The sequence below is a fragment of the Canis lupus genome, chromosome 15 (assembly GCF_003254725.2).
Source record: "Canis lupus dingo isolate Sandy chromosome 15, ASM325472v2, whole genome shotgun sequence".
Classification (NCBI taxonomy): Eukaryota; Metazoa; Chordata; class Mammalia; order Carnivora; family Canidae; genus Canis; species Canis lupus.
The window spans coordinates 19523306-19545190 of NC_064257.1; the positions used below are offsets into that span (position 1 = coordinate 19523306).

The 21885-nt window shown below is 39.6% G+C and overlaps 1 pseudogene; it reads left to right on the plus strand.

Annotated features, from left to right (window-relative positions):
• The window catches only part of LOC112654710 (14-3-3 protein theta-like), a 53295-nt pseudogene extending 39793 nt beyond the window's left edge, over positions 1-13502 (plus strand).
• Positions 13503-21885: the final 8383 nt, after the last annotated feature.

Here is a 21885-nt window from a genome sequence, read left to right on the forward strand (position 1 = left end):
TAAATTTTGACTGTAATTTTTTTAAAAAGATTTTATTTATTTATTTGAAAGAGAAAGAACATGGGGGAGGGGTAGAGGGAGAGAGAGAAGCAGAGTCCCTGCTGAGCAGGGAGCCCGATATGGGGCTCAATCCCAGGATCCTTGGGATCATGACTTGGGCCAAAGGCAGATGCTTAACTGACTGAGCCACACAGGCGCCCCTGACTGTAATGTATTTAAGAAACATTTGACTACTAGACTACTAGAAGGAAAGAAATTATTGACAAGGAAAGTCCTATAACCTTATTTAAGACATGTTGTTATGCCTTTATTTCAGGCTCCTTCATTCTGTGAAAAGGGAAGGAAAGCATAATGACGGAGTAACTCAGGAGAACTGCACACCACATGTTCTCCAAAGGAGAGTAGGAGGAGTAACTGTCAGAACGCTACGGGTGATTGGGATGCCTCACTGGCTCTGTCATTAGAGCCTGTGACTCCGGGTCTCAGGATTGTGATTTTGAGCCCACGTGGGATATAGAGATTACTTAAATAAGAAAAAGAAAACTTTTTTTAAGAAGAAGAAGAAGAAAAAAAGAACAGAATGGGTGAATTGTTCTTCCCTCAACTAGTGTAGACACTAGGAAACTAAGAAAATTTCCTTATTACACTAAATTGAGACCTTTACAAAATCAGAATCCTGTATATCATAAGATAGTTAAATTAAGCCCCCTAATATATAATCACCTAGAAAAAAACACAGTGACATCCTGAGTAAGCTAGAATACCTACAAAACAAATTTAAATAGATCTGCATTGGATCCAATATCTATATATCATACCTAATGTCTATATTCTACTAGTGCATGTAATTAATATGTATAAATTCCCTACTATATGCCAGGCACTGAGGATACAGTGTTCATAAGACAGATATGATCCCTGACCTCATGGAACTTGCAGTCTCCTGGGGAAAATAGACATTATTACATAAACAATGCGTTCATTTTTACCTGTACAACTTTGCAAAAAATAAATATCTTTTGAGGTTTTACGCTAGGTGTGGAAGATACCAAAACCACCGTCCTCAAGAAAGTGAAAGTTGAGTCTACTTGATGGGAATGCATTACAATTGGTAAAACATCTCTAATTACTACTTTTAGTGCTGGGCATTTCCATAACCTTTTAACATGATTCAACTCAAATCCCCTTCTTGCTCAAATTCCCAACTCAATCCACTTGCACCTATTATAGAATACCATTCCTTGTTACCACGGAAGGCAAATCGAAAGAGCCTGTGGATTTTTCCACTGAACTATTTCTCTGTCATATTGAACTTCAGCTGAAATGAAACAGACCTATTTCGTTTCTGTTTCAGAAAACAGAAAGCTGCATTTTCTTTTATCTAAGGGTTTATGGAATTCACAAGATCTGAAAAGTCTGTTTTAGAAAATGGCACAGTGGAGAGCTGAACATAAAGACCCTGGTCCAATAGCTTTATGTCTAGCACTTGTTCTTATGTGTTAACAAGAGTTTTGGATTGTAAGAAATGAATTACCTCACATTTATTGTTTAGACTCTCTAAGGCAATATAACTAGAGGTAAGGGTAAGCACACTGCTCTCCCTCAAAAAACATCAGAGGGACTATTTCTGAGTCATCAGACAAATATAATAAGAACTTATCTCTTGAGTTCACTCCTCTAAAAACAGGAAGGTTTCAGAGCATATGGAGCATTTCAGTTTCTGGTCCCAATTTTGGAGCCATATAATCATTCATCACATCTATTAGCTGACAATCAACAGTACAAGAAATTCAAGTCTTGGGACGCTTGGGTGACTCAGTCCATTAAGCATCTGCCTTCAGCTCACATCATGATCCCAAGGTCCTAGAATCGAGTCCCACATCAAATCCCACATTGGGCTCCCTGCTCAGTGAGGAATCTGCTTCTCCCTCTCTCTCTGCTCCTCCCTCCCCCACTTGTACTCGCTCGCTTTCTCTCTCAAATAAATAAATAAATAAATAAATAAATAAATAAATAAATAAAATCTTTAAAAAAAATCAAAATGTCAGCACTAGTAAATGTTTCACTAAGACTGCAGCAATTTGAGATATATTACCTTTGTGAAATAATTTTAATAGTAAATAACCTTTTAAAAATTCATTCTGGGCTCCTCCAAGAAAAGAAAAATATAAAACCCAAAATAGCATTTCCTAAAAGATTCTGTAGTGTTCCAAAATTGGAAATGTGTGTTTATTTTTTTTTAAGATTTTATTTATTTATTCATGAGAGACACAGGAGAGAGAGGCAGAGACGCAGGCAAAGGGAGAAGCAGGCTCCATGCAGGCAGCCCGATGTGGGACTCGATCCTGGGTCTCCAGGATCATGCCCCGGGCCCAAGGCGGCACTAAACCGCTGAGCCACCCGGGCTGCCCTGGAAATGTGTATTTAAATAAAATTTTTTAAATGATAACAACCATTCCATGGAATGCTTTTTTTTTTTTAATTGGTGATTTTTTTAAAAACAAAAACCAACAACTCTAATTTCAAGTCTTTCTTGATTTCTTTAGTATAAATACAACCACCATGAACAATACCGAGTTACTAACCTGAAATCACTAAAGTTAGAGTTAGAAGACATGTGCACAATCAGCTCTTAGGAGTCTGTGGGAGTGGGCTCCAGCACCCACTGACTGTGATCCGGGGAAAGATAAATATTAATTTATTTTCTGTTAAGGAGCCAAAGACTACATTTTTATCTGATATGGTTCCTAGAAAATCTAGTTTTTGGAATTATACCTAAGTTTGATTTTAATATTTTATCAAACTCAAGATTCCTTTTATAAATCTTTTCAATGTTGTACCGTTGATGTGATTTAGGTTTAAATGTGTCAATTTTCCCTAATGAGAAATACAAAGATGTAAATGTTTGTTAGCAAGACAGTGATATTAGAAAGATTTATGTTGCTCAACTTGGCAGTAATGTTTCTTTTCCATTGGATGAGGTAAATTTATATTTAAATTTATATTTATTTATGTCCACCAGATGGCAGACATTTCACAGCAACCTTACTAAAGGACATCTTCATTTTTGCAAGGCTGAGCAATAATTTTTGAAGATTCTAAAGGAAATTAAAAGCACTTTGATTAAACAAGAAATGCAGAAGCACATTTGCAACTTGGATGTACTCTCATTCCCCACCCCACCCCACCCCCCTCCTCCAGCCCACACTACTTCTTTGGGTTCCAGAAGGCATTATGTGACTGCGCTTTTCTGAAATATTTTTCATTATGGAAACATGTCAATTTGAACATGGTTAAAATTGAACTTTTCTTCTCCTTCACTTCTCTTTCACCCTTTCTTTCCAGCTGCTCATTTAAGAAACCTGGAAATCACCCTTGATAATTCCACTTTCCCTGCCTTTTCTATTGAATTCATCATCAATCCTACTGATTCTTATCTGTCATTTTTCCTTGGGATGATTGCCATAGTTTCCTAACCCATCTCCCTTCTCTTGTCCACACAACAGAAATAGCATTGTTTTAAAAATGTAAATCAGAACATGTTATTTTTTTCTTAAATCCTTCAGTGGCTTACATTAACTTGAAGAAATTTTTTTCTTTCAATGTTGATTTTTTTTTCCTTTTAAGGTAATTAGCTTCTTACTTATTAAAACAGTCTCAGGGCAGCCCTGGTGGCTCAGTGGTTTAGCGCCACCTTTGGCCCAGGGCGTGATCCTGGAGACCAGGGATCGAGTCCCACGTCGGGCTCCCTGCGTGGAGCCTGCTTCTCCCTCTCCCTGTGTCTCTGCCTCTCTCTCTCTCTCTCTCTCTGTGTCTTTCATGGATAAATAAATAAAATTTAAAAAAATAAAATAAAATAAAACAGTCTCAGAATAAACTAGTGAATGTGAGCAGATAAAAGGAAAAGCAATAAGCTCCAATAATTCCACTTGATGCAGCTACTTGGTTCTGTAGTATAGTGCGGGTGCTCTCAACAGAAAATATAAGTTGTTACTTTAGTGTCCCTAGGATCATAATGTACATGCCACCTACCATAGGCAGATCTTAGGATATTATTTTGAGGGTATGGAATTCTCCTGAGAGAAATTGTGAAGGGAACTTAGGAATGATGGTTAGATCAGAAAACAATAATATGGGGATCCCTGGGTGGCTCAGAGGTTTAGCGCCGCCTTCAGCCCAGAGCCTGATCCTGAAGACCCAGGATCGAGTCCCACGTCGGGCTCCCTGCATGGAGCCTGCTTCCCCCTCTGCCTGGGTCTCTGCCTCGCTCTCTCTCTCTCTCTCTGTCTCTCATAAATAAATTTAAAAAAAAGAGAAAACAATATTAAGAGCTTTTGACTAGAAAATGTTGAGATACATCTGCCTCAGTTCCTTGGGAGGATTCTTCACTGTTCCAGTTACCTATTGCTGTATAACAAACCACCTCAACTCAGTAGCCCAGGACAATAGTCTGTTTATTATTATCAACACTCATGGCTCTGAGGCTGACTAGTTTCAGTTAAGCCCAGCTTTCTGTGGTTGCAGTCAGACTGTGGCTGGAGCTGGAGTCATCTTGAGGCTTCTGCATCCACGTGTGTACAGGAGTAGGGGCTGTTGGCTGGGACCTCATCAAGGGCTTTTGGCCGGAACATGTACACATGTCCTTTCGATGTGGCTTAGGCTTCTTCACAATAATTGATCAGTGTGGGTGCATAAAGACTTAGCCATCTTAGCCCAACCTGGCACAGTGCAGAAGGGCCATTCTAGCTCTACAGTTCCCTGTAGCATCAGCCAAGGCTGTCACTGTGATGGCATCACAGCTCAACTTCTCTGTGTATTCTTGCTTCCTTCCCTTCCACAGTTGCTAGTCCTGTGGCTTTCCTTAATAAATATCATACACATTAACTTAGTCTTAGAGTTGGTTCCTGGGGAACCCAGTTTAAAACAACATGGAAACTATGAATTCAGTAGGGAAGGCTAGCTAGTGAGCACTAAATGAACCATAATCATATGAAGCCAGTCAGTGTCGGTGCCAGAATTTCCATTTGGGCACATTGGGAGCTGTATTCTGTTTTGTGTATGTGTGTGTGTTTGAGGATATTGGGATGGGGAAGGGGAACTCATTTTGTGGACATATTTTGAAGTTACTTACGTATAAGTACAATATGACTTCATTGTATATTTATTTGTGGGGCTTGTCTGGGCAGCTGATGGAGATAAAGGGATGAGAATAAAAGACCCTGCATACATATGCACATCCCCGCACTCCTTCTTTGCCACTCTTAGGATGACCATCTAAGGTTGGCTGAAAGAGTTGTGGAATTCTTCAGAAAGTCTTGTAAAGAATTGAGGCACTTAGCATTGTTGGTGGTGCTTTGTGGCCAAAGATGAGCAAGAGAATAATCATGGGGGCAGAATCAGAGATTGCAATGACATAGCTGATGGAGCGTACACAAACCGGTAACATTCACGGCTTAAATTAATATTGTCCTGTAGGAAATTCACTTGATGACTTTAAGAAGTTTGTTAGAGTCTGTTTGGGAATCAAGCAAAAAACTCAGAGCTTCAAAACTCATTCTCTCCCAAATATTAATATAATTTACTCCCTTTGTTTCCTTTAACTTTTTGTGAAGTATCACTTTCTCAAGTCTCTGCTTAAACTAGAACCTCTTTTGATGATAGATATTTTCTTATCTGTGGCCTGTAGAACAGAGATATCTAGCATGCAGGAAGAGGGAAGAATGGAGATTCCGAGGGAAGCAGAGGCCTCACTCCAGGATAGCGAGCCTTTTTTGATTTCCCATTGGTGCTTGCAGCCCTGGATCCTGTATCTCTGCTCTTTTTCCCCTTTTCATGTAACTCAGTTGGATCTCTATCAGTTGCCACCAAGATTTATTTATTTTTTATTTATTTTTAATTTTATTTATTTATTCATGAGAGACACAGAGAGAGAGGCAGAGACACAAGCAGAGGAAGAAGCAGGCTCCATGCCGGGAGCCCGACATGGGACTCAATCCCGGGACTCCAGGATCGTGCCCTGGGCCAAAGGCAGGCGCTAAACCTCTGAGCCACCCAGGGATCCCCTCTTTTTTCTCTTATAGAGAAGCAGACACTGCTCAGCAGCATAAAGGTATTTCTGTTAAAAGATTGAATCTAAGATGTTCAGAAAAGTATCAGTCTAATATTTCTCTTCCATTTGGGGACACTTGTAAAAACATAATCTTGGGGGACCTGGATGGTTCAGTTGGTTAAGCATCTGACCCTTGATTTCAGCTCAAGTCATAATCTCCTGTGTCATGAGATTGAGCCCTGCTTCCGGCTCTACCCTCAGTGGGGAGTCAGCTTGCAGAGTCTCTCCCTCTGCTTCCCCCCACCCCCAATTTGTGCACACACACCCTCTATCAAATAAGTAAATCTTTTTTTTTAAACCCATAATCCTGTACTGTTTCTCTTTTTTTTGTTGTTTTGTTTTTGTTTTTCGTTATTATAACTCTTTGTATACTTATACAGAGGGTCTTTTAAAGGGAGGCAGGCAGGCAGACTTGAGGAGACATTGCTTGCTATGTCCTCTGAAAAGGTCTCTACGACCTGCAACAGTCTGCAGGTCTGTTTATCTTAATAATTTGCTTCCTTAGTAATTATTTTTAAAATGACATCTCTACTTTTTAAAAGGTAATTAAATATTTGTGAGGTTTCTTTGTTAAGCCAGAAGAAGAGTTTTAGAATGTCTTTTTCCCTTTATGCACAAATGAAAAATATCTTTGACTCTTGGTTTCCTTATTCAAATAGGAATAACTGTCTCATTAACTGGGGGACCAGTCAAGGTTACAGTGCTTCCCAATTCAAACTTATCTTAATTGTTATCACCCATTTTCTTTTCATTAACTGATCCCTAGTATTAGGGGGAAGTACTTTAATTTCATAGATCTTTATATCCTGTTATTTCCCAAACAATATTAAAAGACAGTATTTCCTATTATTTCCCAAACAATATCAAAATATATAAAAAAGACTATTTTTATACTGTAGTATAAACTTACTGCTTATCAGGATTCTTAGGGGGCTGAGTCTGAGTGCTACTTGAAGAAAAACATAATTTGATTTTTGTAGTCTCTTAGAAAGGCATAAAACTCTCTATAAAATCATTTTGTCAAAAAATAAAATAAAATAAAATAATTTTGTCAGGAAATCAGACTTGCTTTTGGGTGCATATCCAAATGTTATTTATCTTATCTGGTGTACTTGAATGGTATCTTCTGAATTTTGGAGATCTGCTTGGTTCTAGGATTGTTTGTTTGAATACATAGTCCAGGCCTGGGCAATACTAAGAAAGGGGGGTAAGGTGTTGGTGAATTGGGGCCTTGTATCTTTGGTGAGATTAGTCAGAGGTATCCCTTAAATCAAGGCTGCCTAGGGTTTCTCAAATGCAGGCGTTGTTTTTGTTTTTGCCACATTTATCTAAAGAATGGATTTTGTCTTCTCATTTCTTTATTACCCTTGGTGCATACTGCGTCATCTACCTCTTAACATATTATCCATGCAATTAAAGCACAAAGCTTTTGTAACACATGTGGGGAAATCTTTGCACACTTACAAAGAGGTAATCTGATTTACAGACTAATTTCTTCATTTGCTTCTAGTCCATATAGGGAACTTTTCCTGATTTTTTAAGACATGAGATTTCTTTCCTTCAATTATTTTTCAGGTTGACTTTTGGGTTCAATTTTTTTTTTTTTAATTTTTATTTATTTATGATAGTCACAGAGAGAGAGAGAGAGGCAGAGACACAGGCAGAGGGAGAAGCAGGCTCCATGCACCGGGAGCCCGACGTGGGATTCGATCCCGGGTCTCCAGGATCGCGCCCTGGGCCAAAGGCAGGCGCCAAACCGCTGCGCCACCCAGGGATCCCGACTTTTGGGTTCAGAATGAAGTTCATTTCATGGCAGCTTGTAACATCTTGTATTTTTACACTTTAAGTCTCTTACTCATTGAAGCTTATTCTTAACCAGCCCCTCTTTTCCCCAGGCATGTGGGCTCCGACAATTCCCTTGATTTTTTCCCTTTTTTAAAAATAATTTCCCAAGGGTGCTGGGATGGCTCAGTTGGTTAAGGTCTGACTCTTGATTTCAGCTCAGGTCATGATCTCAGGGTTGTCAGATGGAGCACGCACAGCAGGGTGTCTGCTTAAGATTTTCTCCCTCTACTCACCAGTCCCCCCCACTCACACTCGTGCTTTCTCTCTCTCTCTCTCCCCCCCCCCAAATAAATAATCTTAAAAAAAAAAAAAGAAAGAATTCCCCAATTCTTGGGAGTTTCAAAGCCACCTAGCTAGTAAATAAAGAAGCCATAATTCAAAACCAGGCAGTTTCTTTCTAGAGCCTGGAGTCTTAGTCACTGTAGTATCTCTATTCAACTATGGACATGGGATGGGCATGAGGCAGAAGACTGAAGACAAGAGAGAGAGGTTCCAGTGCGGTTATTCCAAGCACCAGTTCAGGGATCCGCTTAAGAATAGGTCAGGTAATACAGCTGGGCTAGCTTTAAAAAAACAAAACCAAAGGCAGGGTGGGTACAGTTTTTGTTTTATCATTGTCTCAACCTCAATATCCATTCCAAATCTTCTTCGTACTTTCTTCTTGTAGACTTTGGGTCTACATGAAAGTAGAATTCTTTTTTTTTTTTTTTTTTTTTTTTTTGAAAGTAGAATTCTTAGAAAAAAATTTTTTTTCAAGTTCCCGAAGTAGAGCATGCTGATTGGTACCCTCCTCCCCAGCTAGGAACATACGGATGAGCAGGCGCTCATGCACACACACACATCCATTCTCTGTATGACAGATGCTGTAATTAACCCTTTAAGAACTACCAAAGTACAAATTTCTCTCATTTTCAGTTCTTTTCTTTCCAGGTCTTCCCAGTACTTGCTTATTTCTTCCAGTAATACTAACATACCTGTTCCAGTCACAGTTGCTGCATAAGAAACCACTTCCAATTTAGTGGAGTCAAACCACAATTATATTATGGTTTCTATGAATTAGGCTCACTAGTGACATGAGACCCTGACTGAAGTTGGAATAGTATATGTGGCATTCTAGAGCTACAAAACAAGAGTGTTCCAGCCAAAAGGATGGAAACTGCATCACCTTTAATGACCTAGCTAGCTTCAGTGTCTTTGATTATAAGCAAGTTACAAGCCTGCCCAGATCTGTTATTCCATTGCTTTTTTCCTCTCCATTGCATAAGATTGAGATGAAATCACAGTCCCAAAAGGAACCTCAAAAGTCACCTAGTCCAATCCTCTACTTCATGCAAGTGTTAATTACTCTCTGGAAAAAGGATTCTGTTATTTACATTGACTTTCTCCTCAAATTTCAATCTTTTTTTTTTTAAAAAATGTGAGTTCTAACAAATTTTATCCTTCATTTTATTTTTATTTATTTATGTATTTATTTGACAGAGTGAGAGAGCACAAGCACAGAGGGAGAGGAAGAAGCAGGCTTCCTGCTGAACAGAGAGCCAGGTCTGAGTTCAATCCCAGGACCCTGGGACCATGACCTGAGCTGAAGGCAGACTCAACAGACTGACCTACCCAGGTGCCCCAGCACTTCATTTTATTTTTAATAGTCATACATATTTTTGCAAAATTATTCAAGAAGTTTAATAATACAGTAATAATTACTTTTAAAGAATTAACAGTTTAAATGAAACAGAATAACTGTATACATAGTAAAAGGACAAGCATAGGCCCAGACTATGAGTAAGTGCTCAAGGAAAGGACAGTTTAAAGAATAGTCAGAAACCTCTACTTAACCCCACATGAGGGTGGGGTTCTCATGATGAGATAGTGCATGTGCTCCTTCTCTCTCTCCTTGAGCGCCTCAACTCCCAATATGAAGATACACATGAAGGCAACCATCCACAAACTATAGAACCTGCCAGCACCTTAATCTTGGAATTCCTAGCCTCTGGAACTGTGAAAAATAAATGTCCGTTATTTAAGCCACCCAATCTACAGTATCTTAGTGGTTTGAATTGACTGACACTAAGGAAATTGAATATTTGGGTTTAGAAATGCATTTTCCCATAGGAAACTTCATTTAAATAATGATTCATTTCTGAGGTAAGCCATTAACTGAATCCATAATGTAGTTGAAATATGAAATATTTCAAAATAAAAAGTTTAAACTATTATAATATCAGTTTTTATTTTTTATTTTATTTATTTTTAAGGTTTTATGTATTTATTTGACAGAGCACAAGCTGGGGGAGTGGCAGGCAGAGGCAGAGAGAAACAGGCTCCCTGCCGGGCAAGGAGCCATGTGGGGCTCAATCCCAGAACTCTGGGATCATGACAGTTGAACCAACTGAGCCACCCAGGTGCTCCTAATATTGGTTTTTAAATACAACAGGTAAATAAAGCATTTGTTTGTGTAGCAGGAGCCCTGGGTTCAGTCCTCGCTTCTGCTCTTCTCTGGCTGAATCTGACCAAATCATTTTACCTCTCTGTCCCTCAGTTTCTTTACTTGTAAAATGAAAGGGTAGGAAAAGTTCTGGAAAAAGTATGTTTTAAAAAAATTCCTTCCCATTCCACACCCACTAAAAGAAACTCAAAGAAGCAAACTAGAGAAGGAAACTTTATCCACACTGAAACTAAGAAATGCCCTAACTTCATACTACAAATTCTAAAGAACATTATCAACAACTTAGCAGAGAAGCCAGGCTATGATACATGGTTCTCTTGCTTCTGCACAAATGCAAACCATGTAGAGATTGAGGTTCCTCTAACTATTCATTTTTAGAAGAATGAGAGCTTCAAAGGATGGGTGGCCTTCAGGAAAAACAGCAAACTCCCTGCTTTGAGTCATTACCCTGCTAAAGATCTCCAGGAGACAATGGCATGTCCAGAAGTTCTATTTAGGGTGGATGGGAGGCTACAGATTGGTTAGAACAGGAGCCTTAAAGCTGATTTTGCAAAGCACTTTATATGACTGAGGATACATCAGAGTTCAATATTAAAGAGTTGGGGAGGAGACACCTCTAAAATTATGGGGCCAGTAATCCCTAGGTACCTTTCAACTCTGCCATTGCCAAAAATAATAGGATAGGAGGAGAAAACCTTCAATAAAGGAGAAATGCATTCCTTCTTAGAAACTACTCGAGGGATGCCTGGGGGGCTCAGTGGTTGAGCATCTGCCTTTGGCTCAGGGCGTGATCCTGGAGTCCTGGGATCGAGTCCCGCGTCAAGCTCTCTGCATGGAGCCTGCTTCTCCCTCTGCCTCTGTCTCTGCCTCTCTCTCTCAGTGTCTCTCATGAATAAATAAAGAAAATCTTAAATATATATATATATATATAAAATAAAATAAAGGTTGAACTCTATAAATGGTCTCTATGGCTCTTTTCAACTCTAATATTCTAAGACTTGGTGGATAAAAAATCTTTATCTTGAATATTGGTACTTAGCAAAATATAGATTTAAGTGAAAGTGAGTGAAGTGGTCAGTAAGGACTTCATAATGATTCTGAGGGGTGCTCCGAACAACTTTCAAATATATTAGATTCAAGTTTTCTGTGATCATTGATTTTACCCCCAATATTGAGACTCTGCTGCAGGAAGGTCAAGAGCATGATCCTCAAGGTTAGGCACATGGAGAGTAGTCTTTGAGTTTGTAAATGGAACAAAGAAAGTGGGAGTGAAATTTTTCTATGAGTGAGCCAAGATTTGGAAGCAGAAAGAAAGACAGGTTGAAAATGGTGTGTAGGAAGGACCTCTGCTAAAGCCAGATGTTAATCAGAGTAGCTGCAGAGATGAGAAGGCTCTTGAGGAGGACTCCTCCATATCCTATTGATGCTCACACCCTTGATGCCTTGCCACATGCTCCTCCGTGTCCTGGTCCTGGAGCCCCATCAGTCCTGCTTGCAGCCTGCCCACTGAGAACACAGAGTGATCCCGAAGGCAAGCTGGCTGAGCAGGCCGGGTGCTTCGACATATCCACCCGTGTGAAGGCCATGATGGATCCTGGAGCCAAGCTGCCCAGTCAGAGTTTAACCTGCTCTGGGTGGCCTGTAAGAATGTCTTCAGGGACTGCAGAGGTCCTTGGAGGATCTTCTCAATCATGGAGCAAAAGATGAACATTTCTGACCGGAAGTTGCAACTGCTTAAGAACTACTGGGAAAAAGAGTCTGAACTGAAATTCATCTGTACCACTGTCCTGCAGTTGTTGGACGAGTACTTAATAACCAATGCAACTAATTCAGAAAGGGAAGTCTATTATCTGAAAATGGAGTTTACTTCTAGTAACCCTTGTTGCACATAGTAACAATTGAAAACAAACTATAGATAATTCTGGAGAAGCTTTCCAAAAGGCATTCGACATAAACTAAAGAGATGGAACCCACACGCCAATCTATGTTGGGCTGACTCTTTTCTGTAGTCTACTGTGAGGTCCATAGTAACCCTGAGCGTGCCTGCACACTGGCTGAAACCACTTTTGTTGTTGCTTTACTGAACATAACATACAGTATCATATTAGTTTCAGGTGTGCAAATGATTTGACATTTGTATACATTACTCGGTGCTCACCACTATAGGCGTACTTTTAATCCCCTTACCCATTTTCCCCATCTCCCCACCTACTTCCTCTCTGGCAACTATTAGATTGTTCTCTGAATTTTTGCTCTGTTTTTTTTTTTCTCCTTTTTAGTTTGTTATTATATTGTATTTGTCTTTGTCTGTCTTATTACTTCACTTGGCATTTTACCCTCCAGGTCCATTTATCTATATTGTTGCAAATGGCAAGATGTAATTCTTTTTTTTTTTTTTTTAGCTGAATGATATTTCACACTACATCTTCTTATCCATCTATTGATGGACACTTGTGTTGCTTCCATATAGTGGCTACTGTAAATAATGATGTAAAGAACATAGGAGTGCATATATCCTTTTGAATTAGTGGATAAATACCCGATATTTAGTGAAATTACTGGATCATATGGAAATTCTATTTTTAATTTTTTAAGGCACCTGCAAACTGTTTTCCACAGGGACTGTACCGATTTGTGTTGTTGCCACCAACAGTGCAGTAGTGTTCCTTTTTCTCTTCGTCTTTGTCAACACTTGTTTCTTGTCTTTTTTATTCTAGTCATTCTGACGAGTGTAATGATACTGCATTGTGGTTTTGGTTTGCATTTCCCTGATGATTAGTAATGTTGAGCATCTTTTCATGTGTCTGTTGTCCATCTCTATGACCTTGGAAAAAATGTCTATATGAGTCCACTGCCCATTTTAATTGGATTGTTTGTTTTCTTTTTGGTGTTCAGTTGTATAAGCTCTTCATATATTTTGGATATGAACCCTTTCTTGGACATATCATTTACAAATATCTTCTCACATTCAGCAGATTACCTTGTCATTTTGTTGATGGTTTTCTTTGCTATGCAAAGGCTTTTAAGTTTGATATAGTTCCAATTGTTTATTTTTTTTATTTTATGTTTCTATGGCCAGTATTTTTTAAAGATTTTATTTATTTATTCATGACAGATGCAGAGAGAAGCAGAGGGAGAAGCAGGCTCCCTGCAGGGAGCCCGATGTGGGGCTCGATCCCGGATCCTGAGATCACACCCTGAGCCAAAGGCAGACGCTCAACTGCTGAGCCACCCAGGCATCCCTGTATGCACAATATTAAAGAAATTACTACCTATGTTTTTTTCTAGAAGTTTTATGGTTTCATGCCTCACATTTAGGTACTTAATCCATTTTAAATTTATTTTTGTGTATGGTATAAGAAACTGGTCCTGTTTTATTCTTTGGTATATAGCTGTCCGGATTTTCCAGCACCATTTATTGAAGATTCTGTGTTTTCCCCATTGTATATTCTTGCCTCCTTCATGGTAGATTAATTGACAATATAAGTGTGGGTTTATTTCTGAGCTCTCTATTCTGTTCTATTGATCTGTGTGTCTATTTTTGTGCCATGCCTAAGACCACTTTTGATGAAGCCATCACAGAACTTAATGCACTGAATGAAGACTCAAACAAAGCACCCTTATAATGCAGTAGCTTAGTGACAACCTAACATTGTGGACATTGGACAATGCAGAAGAAGAATGTGAGGTACAGAAGGGGCAGAAAACTAAATGTATTCAGGGTGTTATCCTTTTTTCCTTCAAGAAACCTTTCTACATGTCTCCATTCCTTGGATTTTCTTTTTTTTCTTTATTTAATTTTTCTTTATTTTTAAAAAAGATTTTATTTATTTATTTGAGAGAGAGCAAGAGAGAGCACAAGCAGAGGAGAGAGACAGAGGGAGAGCAGGGAACCCGACTTAGGGCTCCCTCCCAGGACCCTGAGATCATGACCTGAGCTGAAGGCAGACATCTAACCGACTGAGCCACCCAAGCGTGCCCCTTTATTATTTTTTTACAATTTTTTTTATTCACTTGAAAGAGAGCACGTGAGTGGGGGGAAGGAGGAACAGATGGAGAGGGAGAGAGAGAATCTCAAGCAGACTCCGTACCCAATGTGGAGCCAAATCCCATGACCCCAAGGTCATGAGCCAGACACCAAGTCAGATGCTTAACCAACTGAGCCACTCACTCCACTTGGATTTTCTGTAGCAAAGAAATCCATTCATGTTTATGGAATCATCCATTTGATATTTCACAATGGATTACATTTCTTAGAGTAAGTGTTTTACCATAGATGTCTCGTAAGCCTTCTCTTCTTCAGATATAAAAGATTTGTGTTGAGTATCATGGGGAATATAGTGGATATTTAAAACTAGAAATAAAGGGGTGGGGGGAATGTAGGACAAAATCCCTCTAGAATAGGATTATAGAAGAGGTACTGAAGCAGACAGTTCCCCATGCTGGTCAACAGGTGGCATTAGAGTTGCTTGGATGCCTCCTGGAACAGAGGGTGGAAATGTTCAGGATCAAGGTAGGTTTTGGGTGAATGTGTGGGGAGGCAGTGTGATGGCTGTCTTTATTTATGTCTTATCTCTCTTTCTAAATTGTTTATTGCTTCAAGCTTGGAACATTTTCACATAAAACTAATAGTTGTGCTGAACTTTTCTGTGCTTTAGTTTTCTTCCTTTAAAATGGATATAACAGGGCAGCCCAGGTGTGGCTCAGTGGTTCAGCACTGCCTTTGGCCCAGGGCATACTGGAGACCCACTCCAGGAGTTCAGGTCTTAGAGTGGGACTTCTACCCAGATGCCTGTTTTCATGTCAGTTTTTCTTGAGAATGTTGCTCAGTCCTGGGCCCCAGCTAGGCCTTGACAACCTACCTATCCATTTCTTACCCTCTTATCCTGATATCCCAACCATCCACTGTCCCTTAGATGCTAGATGAGAGTCTTCCGCAAACACCATCCCTCAAGAACAACTATCACTGTCCTTTTGACAAAAATTTCTTTAGTCTAAAAGACAGTAGTAATCATCACATCTTCTCTTGGATATGGACCCAAATTAACTCTGCATTCCCCATACCACTTCAGACCCTATTGTTGGGATTTCTGACAGGCCAGCAAAAGGTGGCCAAGCTGCTGGGTTATCCTTCCCTTCCCTTGTCCATGCCCATTTCCACCTTCCATACTGGCTCAGAAAGCCTCACTCATGGCAATATGGAAATAAAATAGGATTTAGCTCTGTTTGAGTCTCACCTCTTCTACTTGGAGTTTATATCACTTTGTGCAAGCTGAAGCTCTCTGAGTGTCAATTTCCTCGTGTCAAGTCGTATTCTAAAAATGTAAAATAAATAAATAAATAAAATAATAAAAATGTTTATTTTGCAGGGTTGTGAGGATTAAATGAGATAAGGCATGGAAAAATACTTCATTTTGGAGTGGTACTTGTCCTGCCCATGACCAATTCTTGGATTAGAGATTAAAAATTATACCTTGTGGGCTCAAAGATGTTTTGTTTGGGCTTGTGTCAGGGGTCCCCAAGACCACCCCCAGATTTGATGATTCACTAAGAGGATATACAGGACTAAGCATATAGACATACTCAAAGGCTATGATTTATCATGAAAACGGATATGCAGCCAAATCAGCAAAGAAAAAGCACATGGGGTAAAGTCCAGGGTAAACCAGGCATAAGCTTTCAAGGGTCCTTTCCCATGGAGTCACACAGAATTTGCTTGGCTGCCCCAGCAATAAGTTAAGACAACACAGATAGAATGCTACACAGCAAGAAGCTTGTTAAAGACTCAGCTACCAAAAAAAAAAAAAAAAAGACTCAGCTACCTGGGTTTCTACTGGGAACTTGTCATGTAGGCAGCTCCTGCCAGGCATATACCAAAATTCCAGACTCTCAGAAGGAAAGCAGGTGCTTAGCATGAACCACATTGTACGAACAGCTCAGACACAGTGAGTCAGTCTTAACAATTTTGGGAATGGTGAGAACCCTCCTAAATTTCGAATTCCCACCAGCCATGGGTCAACGTGTAAGTAAGCTTTTCTAAGAATAAGCAGGTTGACCTGCCATATTAACCATTTTTGTACAGACAACAGAGGGTTTGCCCATATAGGGTTTTTTCTTTGTTTTCTCTCTCTCTCTCTCTCTTTAACTTAGTTGCCATCCTTCAAAAATTAAGAAATTTCACTGAGGATTTCCAGCTCCTTGTGAAAAGTCAGATAATGTGGCAACAATAGATCCATTTTCCCACATGGCAGCAATCATCAGTCCCCTTTAAATAAAACCCTTAAATTCACCCCCATCTCCTCCACCGTCAGTCTATCCCGCATTGAGTGCTGATTGCCATTTAATGTCATGTTTTTGTAACTGGCCATGAGCTGCTTGAACCAGGAGTGGCCAGTTGACCACAGTACAAAAGAACGAAGCAGGCCTGTGGAATACCACTGAGTTATGGTAATTAACAATATAGCAAAAGGGTCATCTTTATGAATTTCTGCTGTTGAAGTCCCAAGAAATGCCGTGAATCCAGGATCTGGCACTATTATGGCAATTACATGTGGGTATTCTTGGATTGGTATAACGACACTTTTATTGCAATATACTATAAACCCCTTTCATTTTAGTTAACCTGAATTAGTCTGTAGTCCTATCCACCCAAAGATTACTGACTGGAGTAGTAAAAACATAAAACATTGTATATATTGTAAATCAGTACCTTATAAATCAAAGTTATTGCTGTCATCATCACTTTCAATAATTGTTGGAATGGACTAAAATATGTCAACAGAAACAATATAACAAAGGAAATAGATCCAATGAATATTTGAGTAAGTTCTACATATCAATGTATTCACTTATTTACTAACTTAATGTTTACCAAATACCTCCTGTGTGACAATATAATACTATATAATAAAATAAAACTTCATCTGTATATTCCTAGCATCTAGAAAAGTACTAGGCATGGAGTTTGGATTGGATGTTTCCTGATTTCAAAAATAATATTTACTTATAAGGAGATCTAGTCACCTAAGGATGGAGATAATGAAAATCATTTTTTTCTGTTTAAAAAGGAAGAAATGTGGGGCACCTCGGTGACTCAGTGGTTGAGCTCTGGTCATGATCCTGGGATCGTGAGATCAAGTCCTGAATCAGGCTCCCCACAGAGAGCCTGCATCTCCCTCTGCCTATGTCTCTGTCTCTCTGGGTCTCTCATGAATAAATTCTTTTTTTTTTTTTTTTAAAGCTTTATTTTTTTTATATATTTTTTTTAATTTTTATTTATTTATGATAGTCACAGAGAGAGAGGCAGAGACACAGGCAGAGGGAGAAGCAGGCTCCATGCGCCGGGAGCCCGATGTGGGATTCGATCCCGGGTCTCCAGGATCGCGCCCTGGGCCAAAGGCAGGCGCCAAACCGCTGCGCCACCCAGGGATCCCTCATGAATAAATTCTTAAGAAAACAGGGGTGGGGGTGGAGAAATGCAAGTGATATTACTGTAGAATTATGCTGCATGTCACCTAACAAGATGGATGTTTGAAATGCTAAGTCCAGTTTTAAAATGCATTGAGGCAATTTAGAGGAGGAACTGCAACTACTCCAATGTATACTGAATGTTCTATTCTCCTAAAGGCAAAGAGTTAGAAAAATTCTTTACTCGCCTATCTGATAATTTTATTACTCAAAAAACTAAGGAAGCAATTAAAGAAACTTATGCTCTGGGCTTGACTTTAATAATAGTGAAGTATACAGAAGCTACAAGAAGATCAAGAAAAAAAGCAGCATCACATTAGAGTTGGACACAGTTGGAGTAGAGTCTGAGTTTGTTAGTATTCTTTTAGTTGTTAAGTGGCAAGAATCCAATTCAAATTGACTCAGGCAGGGGATCCCTGGGTGGCGCAGCGGTTTGGTGCCTGCCTTTGGCCCAGGGCGCGATCCTGGAGACCCGGAATCGAATCCCACGTCAGGCCCCTGGTGCATAGAGCCTGCTTCTCCCTCTGCCTATCTCTCTGCCTCTCTCTCTCTCTCTCTGTGTGACTGTCATAAATAAATTTAAAAAAAAATTAAAAAAAAAAAAACAAATTGACTCAGGCAGGGATCCCTGGGTGGCGCAGCGGTTTGGCGCCTGCCTTTGGCCCAGGGTGCGATCCTGGGGACTCGGGATCAAACCCCACGTGGGGCTCCCAGTGCATGGAGCCTGCTTCTCCCTCTGCCTATGTCTCTGCCTTTCTCTCTCTCTCTCTCTCTGTGTGACTATCATGAATAAATAAAAAATTAAAAAAAAAAACAAATTGACTCAGGCACATTTAGATACAGGTCTTCACAATAAATCATCAAGAATCAGTTTTTCTCTTTTGTTATTATTTGTTTTCCTGTCTGCGGGCTTCATTCTTTAAACGGTCACCTCTCATAGTGGCAAGATGAACTCCAATAGCTTATGTCCTTCAAGGTTAGCAGCCTCATTTGAAAGAGAGCATCTCCTCCCCCAAATTTTTCACCAAAGTATGGGATTTGAGAGTTATTTGACAGGCTTGTGTCATGGGCCCATCCCTAAACCAATTATGTGACCTGTGTGAGGGATGGGATTAGGAATATATCAGGCACATACTAAATCTGAAGCTGAGGGGCTAAAGTCAGTACTAATTGACTGAAAAGGAATAGTTCCACAAAGGAAAATTAAGGTGCTACTGCAGGGATTACAGGTGCTGGGGGCTCATTCAATGATTTACTGAGTGCTACTATATGTAGGCTTATTTTAGATTTCAGATACATAATGGTGAATAATAAAGACAAAAATCCTTGTTTTATTGAACCTGGCACTCTAGTTGGGGTGTCAGAGACAATAAACAGGTATATTAATAAAATATGTAATATTTTAGATGGTGATATGTGCTGTAGAAAAATATCAGGGAAGAGGAATAGAAATTGTTATAATTTTATGTAGGGTTATCAGAGGAGGACTTCTTGAGAAGGGAACAATTAAGCCAAAATAAACAAGAGAATGAGCTCTGTAAATATCCGGGTAAAAGGGGAAAAGAAACAGCAGTGTATATGTGGGTTTGTATCTTGCACAAGTAAACCAGGGGAGAATAGGAGATGAGGTCAAGGATTGTAAAAGGTCTTGAAGGCTATTGTCTTTGATTTTAATGAGTTGAGAAGCCACTAGAGAGCTTAAGCAGAGTAATGACATGGTCTAGCTGACATTTAAAAATGCAAACCAAAGGGAGGAAGCAGGAGATTAGGTAAGAGATCAGTGCAGTAATCCAGATTAAAGATATTAATAGTTTAGACTAAAATGATAACAGTGGACTCAGTTAAGTGTCAGATTCTGGATATGTTTTCAAAGTAGTGAATTAGGGTGGAGGGAGAAGTAAAATCAACTATCAAGGATAACTCTGAGGTTTCTGGCAAGAGTGGTTGGAAAGCTGGAGTTGCCATTAATTGAGATGGAGAAAATCCTTCCTGTGGGAGGAACAGGCTTGTAGAACAGGAGTTCCACTGCATTCTTATTACATTTGAGATACTTGCTAATGATTCAAAGTGGAGATGTTGGCGGACAGTTGAACATATGACTCTAGGATTCAGGTAAGAGTTCTTGCCTGCAGAGTTTATAGGTATACAGATGACATTTAATGCCATGAGACTGGATGAGATCCTGAAGGAGACAGAGTATAGAAGAAAAAAACTCCAAAATTGAGGTACTTCAAAGTTTAGATGTCAGGATGATGATAAAGAATCTGTAAGGAAGACTGCAGACTGAGAAGCAGCAGCCAATGAGATAGACAATCTAAGAGAATGAGATATCCTGGAAGCAAAGAGAATAATATGCTTTAAGGAAGGAGACTTCACTGTCAAATGAAGAGAGGTCAGGTGAAAATAAGGACTGGCTTTTGGATTTAACTACTTGGAGGCCTTGCCATGAGCAGTTTAAATGGTCTGAAGGTGAAAAAAAACCTCTCAAGTCTGTTCAAGAGAGAACGAGAAGAAGGGAATTTGGAGACTGCAATCTTAAAAACAACAGCACAGTTTATATCTGTTTTGCAATAGAATAGAGCAGAGAGGGGGATCCCTGAGGAGCTCAGCGGTTTAGTGCCTGCCTGCCTTCGGCCCAGGGCTTGATCCTGGAGTCGCGTGATCCAGTGCCACGTCGGGCTCCTGGCATGGAGCCTGCTTCTCCCTCAGCCTGTGTCTCTGCCTCTCTCTTTCCCTCTGTGTCTCTCATGAATAAATAAACAAAAACTAAAAAAAAAAAAAAAAAAAAAAAAAGAGTAGAGCAGAGAAATGGGGGCAGTAGCTAGAAGAGGATGTCAAAAGAAAATTTTTGTAAATGGGAGTAATTTATATGTTCTAGAAAGAGCTAGTGGAGAAAGGAAACTGATGATATAGGAAACTAAAGGCAGAATTGATGGAGCAAATGTTCTTGAGGAGACATGCAAAACAACAGATGTCCACTGCAAAAACATATGGGAGATTTTAGAAAAACAGATTTCTAAAAGCCCAGAGAAAGACAACTGTGGTTTTATGGCCAACATCATTTAAAAAGGACAATAGATTAAGAAAAATGAGAATGACTAGGGGGTAGAATTCTGATGAGGTGGAGGATCTGGCTTGAACCTATATTTTAATCACCATTGGTTTTTCAGACATGTGTAGTGTCAGGGCATGAGTCCTCCACTATTGTGCATGACCGGAAAAGGAGTCTCCTGGGAATTAATTCATTCTAAAGGAAGAGAAAATATTGCTTTTAGGTTTGGACCAATAAGTGGCACACAGGAGGGACAATTAGTAGAGCACGATGTCTGTCTCTCTGGTTTAGCCTCTGGCCCAGAGGCTATAAACTCAGTGTCCTAAGGGAGGGGAATACAGGAGATGAAGGCTCTGTTTCAATAAACTAGGTAAGATACTACAATAACGAGATAATCCTATCCTGTTACTCATCTGCTAATGCTAACACACGAAGGAGAAAAGCCTTGATCCTACTTTGTTTTTTTTTTGTTTGTTTGTTTTTGTTGTTTTTTTTTGATCCTACTTTGGTACAGCAGGCTTCAGTGCAAGGAAGATTCTAAAAATTGCTTCCTTCAACTTTAACATTCAGTGAATCTGCAACGGTGACCAGCCCTCATAGTGGTGGCCAGTGGAAGCCAGCCCTCATCACCCTGCAGGAATGAAAACTAGTTCCAAGAGTGGGAAAGATTTTAATAGTTTGTAGCTTCAGGAGAAAATACCCTTAGCATAGGATATCACCTGCAGTAGTGGCAATGATCGGGCACTACCAAGTAATTCCGTGGGAAGCAAAGGTTTTGAAAGCAAATATCACCAAAGATGGCCAGGGTAGGAGGGAATCATGGCAGACGGGATAGGTGACATAAGACTTGTTTATGAGTATGACATGTGTCATACTACCTATGAGCTTCATAAAGACAACTGGATGAGACTTTAAGAGTAGCTCCAAGTCCCACAGTGGAGGATTGGGGTGAAAAATCACACAAAAAAA